Here is an 8,269-nt window from a genome sequence, read left to right as displayed (position 1 = left end):
TAAATTGTTATATATACAGTATAGCTATGCTGTGTTGAATTGGCAATATAGTGTACACATTATTGTTATCATGTCTTGAATTTTTATCTATACAGTATTGTATATTGTCAATATTGTCAGTATACAGTATTGTCTATTCTCACTTGCATGTGTTCTATATACAACACTACTATGCTGCCCTACATTTTTATGTATACAATATTATTAGGATGTTTTGTATTTTTTCTATATACATTTTGCCATGCTGTTTTGGTGTTTATAAGGTTGCATGTTTATGTTTACATTATTGCTCTGCTGTACGTCATTTTTATACGTACAGTATCGCTATGATGTCCTGTATTTTTCTGTATACAGTTATGCTGTGAGGTCTTCATGTTTATATTTACATTATTGTCCTCCTGCTTTGCATGTTTTCTCCATACATTATTGCTATTTTGTCTTGCATTTTTATATATTCAGCATCACTGTACTTCCTTGCCTTTTTTTCTATACATTATTGCTATGTTGCCTTGTATTTTTATACATACAGCATTATTGTCTTGCATTTTTTCTCTATACATTACTGCTATGTTGTGTTGTATTTTTTATATACAGCATTGTTGTGTTGCCTTGCATGTTTTATATATATTTTACTGGTAAGTTGTGTTGTATTTTTATATATAAAGCATTGTTGTGTTGTCTTGCATGTTTTCTCTATACATTAATGCTATGTTGCCTTGCATTTTTATCTATACTGCATTGTTATGTTGCCTTGCATGTTTTCTTTATATAATATTGCTATGTTGCCTTGTATTTTTATCTTTACAGCATTGTTGTGTTGCCTTGCATGTTTTCTCTATACATTATTGCTATGTTGCTTGTATTTTTATTTAAAAAGCATTGTTGTGTTGCCTTGCATGTTTTATATATACATTACTGCTTTTTTGCAGTGTATTTTTATCTATACAGCATTGTTATGTTGCCTTGCATGTTTTACATATACATTACTGCTATGTTGCAGTGTATTTTTATTTATACAGCATTGTTATGTTGCCTTGCATGTTTTATTTATACAGTATTGCTATGTTGCCTTGTATGTTTATATATACAACATTGTTGTGATGCCTTGCATGTTTTATATATACATTATTGCTATGTTGCCTTGTATTTTTATCTATACAGCATTGTGTTGCCTTGCATGTTTTATATATCTTGTATTTTTATATATACAGCATTGTGTTGCCTTGCATGTTTTATATATTTATTATTGCTTTCTTGCCTTGTATTTTTATATATACAGCATTGTTCTGTTGCCTTGCATGTTTTATATATACCGTACATTACTGCTATGTTGTAGTGTATTTATATATATACCGCATTGTTGTGTTGCCTTGCATGTTTTATATATACATTATTGCTATGTTGTATTGTATTTTTATCTATACAGCATTGTTGTATGGCCTTGCATGTTTTGTATTTTCAGTCACAATACTAAAAGTGCATTAGCGCTGTCTACACTCAGAGCCTATAATATACCTTATGAAACCAACTAATAATACTAATAATAAAGTAATACAGTATAGGAACACTATACACTACACTGTGCTCTGGGTAAATAGTAAATGTATATGGAAGTCAGACTTTTCTTCAAAGAAAAAGAATCTCTTTCAGAACTAGTCAGTTGATTTCTTGTCTACAATATTGAATAGAATATTGTGCTTCCAGTCTTTCATTTCCACCCAGAGGTATTTTGGATGATCTATGTAAATATTGAATGTACTGATTTGTAACACTATAAAAGCAGGCAGCCTGTGGACGGATTTGCTGAATTCCTCCCCTTTCTAAGGCTGCCATTCATTTCTTCCTTCTACAACTCTCACAGGCAGCTGTGCTAGTGAACCTATACACAGGAGCTAAAAATAGAAGGCAGCCCAACAACCGGCCTGCCATTGGCTGAACCGCAGCGGCTCGCAGCCAATGGCAGACAATGAAAGCAGAACTAATACACTGTGTGTGAAATTCTATCCTGCGTCAAAACAGCCCAAGGCTGGGCAATGATTCAGGGCTGAGATTGAAGTTTAGCTGTGAAGTGTTATAGATATCTATTACTTACAGCACACAACAAAGAGCCTGTAAACTGAGGGGGCCACTCCGGGTTTAATGAAGGTTAATATGCACCAGAGTCGTGTAACGGCAGCATTGTTGCTGGGGACGAGCAGCTTTTTCCTTTTCTGTTTCACAAAGTAGCGTTGCCTGCGATTTACTATCAACGAGTTGCGAAGTCACATACGACATTATTGTGTTTCCCTTGCTCACTTGTTTGACATAAATAAAGCTTGTGGAGTGATTTGCTTCGCAATAAATCTCTTTATGTAACATCGCTCCTTTAATAAAGTTTGTACTTCTGGTAAATACTCAAGAAATTGTGCTGGTCACAGGATAACACAAATCACCTTAAGACAAGCCAAATCATTTTTATTTTTCCGTAGAAAGCAGAACTGGTTGACATTCGTGTAAGATTTTATTTCTGTGACCTCAGTCTGACTTCCTGTTTCTGTGATGAAGAAGAATGGATGGTTGTCACTGAGAGAAGAAATCTGTCAGCAATGTAAAACATTGGCGGTCTAAAGGGCGCTACAGACACCCAGAAATTATCACCGGAAATGGTTGTATTAGGAACGATGACTGTGACTGAGCAACCGGCTCTGATTATTAGAGAAAAAAAGGGGATGAGGTGCAGTGATCAGGCATGGCGGATGGGAAGATGGTGTTGAGGGACACATGAAGTAGGTTTGTCCCTAGACAGAATACATACAGGGCGCTAATCACTAGGGGACAAGGTCCCAACACATTTTATGTGGGGCAAAATAAAGGACAAAACTTAAAAGTAACCCAAAGTTACATTCTGTAGATGATGTGTTATTGTTCATCACCTACTGTATACAATATGTAATACGGGGCCACATATGAGAATCTGCATATGTAAACATGACATACCAGTACCAGGGGAGGACTGGAGAGACGGGTTGGGGGAACCAGCACCGGCCAGGATAAGTATCTAGCACTGTCATGCTTCCAAGCTGGGCTCTGCATACAGAGGGAGGACAGGGGAATGCAGCAAACACTTGCACATGGGTTGGACATGGCAACAGGAACATAGTAGGCCCCAAAGTTTGCAAGGGCTTGCATGCTGCTGAACGAGCGACAATGCCCTATGTTTGTCCTCTGGTCATATTATGAATACTTGCATTTAATGAGAGACTTTCCAACTGCCAACAGAGGCCAGTGCACATCTAGGCCATCCATCACCACTGCCGCCATTTCCTCCTGTTCTTCCAGGACCTGCTTCTTTAATCTTCAACCGTCTTCCACAAACTGGTGTCAAATACCACAACTCTTGCATAGGGAAATACTGTCATCTATCTCGTACTCCAGGCATCCCTGCACAATTAGAAAACATGAAGGCAGAGAAAGATGAATTACCCGAACAGGCATAAAGTGTCTTTTGTGCCCTAAAAAACTAAACTGCTACACATTTGTTTCAATTCTATTTCTTTTACAATCTTTTTATTGCTGTGTTTCCCTACGTACAGAACATACAGCAGCAATGGTAAATTACAATATAAAGACGTCCAGACCCCAGCTTGCAGCTTTATCTTTTTTTTTTTTTTGCAGCATGACAGGTGACCCAAATCTGGGGGGCACTTTTATTAAAGATCAGAAGTCAAAAAGCCAAGCTGATGTTGGCCCTATCCTGCTTCTTGTTTTTAGTCAGTCAACACATGAACTAATAGTAAATCATAGGAAATGATAGACCAGAACCTACATACCCCAGGTTTTTGTGTTCCCTGGCTCTGTATAGCAAAGAACAGTCACCTAGAGGCATTGTTAAGATTGTTACAGGTACACTTTAAACAAAAGTTCAGTGTGTTACTAATTTTAACCTTTTTTTTAACCAGAATATGTGTGTTTTTGTTTTTAACTAAAATCTATACTGATAAGAACAGAATGTTGACAACTGTCCCTAATCTTCTATTTGATTTTCTTGTGCAAATATCTGTCCGCTGCAGGTACATTTATGGTGTTTTAAAGCAGTTAGACTGCAACAATTGACAGTGCAGGGTGTAACCAATGTACTTGCAGGAAACAAGGGAGGCGTACTTTGTTTATTTCTTTTTATAAAACATTTCCTAGAATATAGACTGCACAAACTAGAATTGCTAAATATGTTTATACTGGAGCAATGCCAGTTCTTTCCAGAAAGGAATGTGGGTTTTGGTAGGAGAACCTTACCCGCTTAATAGCAATACACAGCTGTGGAACAGCAGTAGAAAATATTTTACCAGAAATGTATCTATGACACAAGTACTACAGATGTGTTTTACTGGGCAAACGATTTATTGTTATGTTCGTACAGGTTTGAGATTCCTTAACAAATCACAGCCAGGTGGATGACACGCTGATGGAGTTATGGAATACAGTGGTGTCATCCGCTCACCCACAGCATGTAGAATAAATAGTGAAGGACCAGCAAGAGACTGGTGAAGTCATCTTTCTGCTCCCTCCCAACAAAAGCTTGTTCCTTGTCAGCACGTTTTTTTGCAGCACATCTTATTGGTGCTGAAGACTGACACTTTCTCTTAAAGTTTTACAGCAAACTTAAAAAAGTGTGCTTTGTATTGCATTGGCATTCATCTTGGATGGTGCCCGAATGCACTAATACAGTAGTGGGCAAACACCAAAGAACTCAGAGCATGTGTTCTATTGTATGCTGTGTACACTTGGTGCACATTTGATTTTGGCTCTGTAATGGTGCATTTGCAGCATATTTAGGTAAATTTCACAATATTTATTATTATATGGACCGTAACACACTACATTGAAACACAAAAGTGACAACGGGCCCCATAGCACAAGCACTAAGCAGTCCTATAAGAGAGTTGCAAAGCCTGTGTATGAAATGAGCAAATATTGGCTGACTGTAATCACGTACATTAAAAATGAGAGACTCAATACAGGAACATGGTATTTGAACATTTACAAATACATATATTTGTAGCTTACATATCTTACACATCTATCTAGGGCCCCCGAATTAGCCTGGAATGCCCCTAGTTTTAATTTTTATGTTTGCCAGCTGGAGCCAGTCTAAGCATTGTTTACTTTTTCTGCACTCTACAGGATATGGATTGCTCCTGTGTGCTTGTGTTGAAGTGCACACAGAGTGGGAAGAACTATATCTGGTTGATGGATTTTTCTCTATTCTCAACAAACCACTTAGGGCTTTAATTAGTGGTGTCACCTGAGGGAAGGAGATAATTATTTGGAGGCAGCTTCCAGAAGGGTCTATGGACTCTGGACCCTGCCTAGTCCAAAAGGATCCTTTGGTTAATGTTTATGGGACTCTGCCCAGACAGGACAATAGGATGTGGGCTTTGTCCAGACATGGTCAATGCTTGATGCTTTGTATGCCAAAGTATATTGAATTGAGCAAAATTATAGCTACCTGAAAGGAGCATTTATACTAAAATATTGTATGATGAATTGTCTAGGGAGAACTAAGCAGAAAGCTGATCCAGGGCATTGGGAAAATGATTTGCTATTAATTAAAAGATTGTGATGTAGCTTTAGGAAGGTTTGTAACCTTTACTAGAGAGGGATTGTGACAACTCATAGGGTTGCAGTTTCTAACTAACTCTTAAAAGGCAAACATTTATCGGGACATTTATAAAAAGAAAATTCTAGTAATCTGTGTTTTGAGTTATGAAGGTTAACCCCAAATTTGTGTATCACACTTTTTTGGGTATCTTTATTCTATATCTGAAAGAAAAGAATAAAATGACTGGCGCCCAGCTTTATTTCCATACCACATACCAAGGACGCAACCCTGAGAGTGGACGCAATCAAGAGAGACAGTACAGGGGGGTTTAGGACTATCAGCCTGCCCCATTATGGAGAGTAATGTTGGTATGTGTCTATGTACTTCTTTACAGAGGCTTCCTTTTTAAAGGGATACCCCTGCTGCAGACACATGGATTCTACATTTATTTAGTAAGAATCTCACTAGGAATTATTATCCTTCTTATTATCCAAGCTTGGCCTGAAAACTTCTCAACATTTTTTGATTTGTTTTGAAGTACCATTTTACCTAATAAGATTTTAACCACATTACTTTAAAAGCGAAATGAGATTTGATGTCTGTGTAAGTGTCAGCTTTGATTAGCCACGTATCAATCCATGCACTTGTTTCCTAAGAAACGTCATAGTAATAGTGCAGACAGAATATGGTCATTTACAGTTATAGAGAATACATCATGCTCTTGGGAGCTGCAAGCCAAAGATTATCAAACCTATGATTAGCTTTGTGTAGATTGAAAGAAGGCACTAAAACACACTAATGGTACTCTGCAGCAACATTAAAGCCAATCAAATGAGCTTGCTCAATTGCAATCTCTTGAAAGCCAACTCCATTATATTACTAAATTGTTAAAAGTGACATGTTTTGTAGATCCTGACCTTCAGTAAAATAGCCTAGGTTGCATTTTATTCAATAATTTTAATGCATATTGAATTCCCATCACAGGGTTTAATGATAAAACATTTATATATAAAAAGCTTAAACCATTGATGTCAGAAGCATAACTTTAATGACATTCACACTGATTGGCTGCTAGTAGATGCAATTTAAAATTATTTATTCAATTAATTGTAATATAATTTAATACATCATTTTAGAATTCCACACTGCCACTTTATGGGGAGCTCCCCACACAATGAGACTTACTGTATTTCAGAATCAAAACATCTGATTGTATTATTTTGCACTTTGGAAGCCTGGTCTTAGGACAAGTGCCAAGGCCCCCCAGAGCTGACCCCATTGCATTTAGGATCCAACAGTATGGCACCTCACCTCTGTGGATTTATTTCTTTGGTAAGGCCAATTCGGTCAGAGCCCGCAGGGCTAATACAGCCTGCTAATATGAATATTGTTCATGAAAAGATGTTATGGGACGTATAGGTTCAGATAGTTAAAGTTTAAGGTTACTGGGGTTTCTTAGCAAGTTTTACAACTTGGACATACTCCATAAAAATGTAATTTTTTTGTGTCCAGCTGCTGTTGCCATTCATTTTTCCTAGGAGCAGAACACTTTTCGCAGAAGAAAACGTTCATTCAGTTGCCTAAGACATCATGAAATCAAGCTGACATTGGCCTCAGTGCCACCTGCTCTCTCCATTGTTTTTCAGCAGACAAAAGGGAAGCTGTTTGTTAGGCTCGATTATACTAGAGTACAGCTCAGCTTTAGACCAGACTGCAGAGCATGAAAGCAATGCAGACATGTCAAACAGATGTACAACTGCACATAAAACTTTAAACTGGGGAGGCTCTCAGAAAGGAGGTCAGACATAGCTTACAACACAGCTGTCGCATTCTCAAGAAGTGGCATGAATGCTGATAAAGACTTTACTACAGCTGATTTGCTAGCTGCTATATCCCTTACCATTCTAAATGGGCCTCCTGCAGGGGCAAGGGCTGGATTTAGAGGGGGAATTCCAAAACTGCAATCATAGTTCCTCCTTTTCATACAATAAGTAGGTTAAGGCATCAACATGTTAACTGAAATAAAAATAATGTATCCCTGAGCTTCAAACATTAAGAAGTAAAAATACAATTATAAATACTTACTATGAAAAGTTTTCTTTGTTAGCTGTGCTGGTGTAAATGAATCTGTACTGGTTCACTGTGCTGTAAGTCAGTCAGTTGAAAAACTATGAAAGAAACTTGAAAAATGTTAAGGCATTACCCACCTCTCCCCCCAATCCCCCTTTCCCTTCTGGATATTGTATTTACCAGTACTTTTATTTTTATCTGTTTTCCTGCACTGAAATACTGTCCATAAAACTTGAAAAATATCAAGGCATTACCCAGCTCTACCCTCCAATTCTCCGTCTCTATTCTCGGATATATCAGCTTTGATTTTCTTCAACCGATTTCCTGTAGTAAAATGCACCTTTTTTTATCAATGACATCATCACCAAGCTTGTTACATTCCTTCATGGCAGCTGCCAAGTGCCATTTATCCACTGTGAAAAGGGCATTGGGGTCAAGGTAGCATTGTTTTGCTGGAGTCGATGTGTACATGTAGAATGGTACAGGGGGTAGCAGGCAGAGCTGACAATGCTGGCTGAACTTTCAGTACATCAATGGTACCATGTTAGCAGCTCCAACAGGGAGTTTTGTGCACAATTAATTTTTGAGAGATTAACAGGTATCCATTTTTACCCTCAGTGC

At 37.6% G+C, this 8,269-nt stretch overlaps 1 long non-coding RNA gene across 1 annotated transcript; it reads right to left on the bottom strand.

The window, feature by feature from the left end:
* Nucleotides 1-2,258: 2,258 nt before the first annotated feature.
* Nucleotides 2,259-8,093, bottom strand: LOC140322088 (uncharacterized). Its single transcript, XR_011919128.1, has 4 exons — nt 7,829-8,093; nt 7,664-7,746; nt 3,228-3,420; nt 2,259-2,533 (listed from the first exon to the last, which is right to left on the bottom strand). It is a non-coding gene; the product is annotated as an uncharacterized lncRNA (long non-coding RNA).
* Between the last annotated feature and the right edge of the window lie 176 nt (nt 8,094-8,269).

This window comes from Pyxicephalus adspersus, chromosome 2 (genome assembly GCF_032062135.1).
Source record: "Pyxicephalus adspersus chromosome 2, UCB_Pads_2.0, whole genome shotgun sequence".
Taxonomy (NCBI): domain Eukaryota; kingdom Metazoa; phylum Chordata; class Amphibia; order Anura; family Pyxicephalidae; genus Pyxicephalus; species Pyxicephalus adspersus.
The sequence above is the reverse complement of the archived record's forward strand: the minus strand, read 5'-3'. Positions and strand labels throughout refer to the sequence as shown.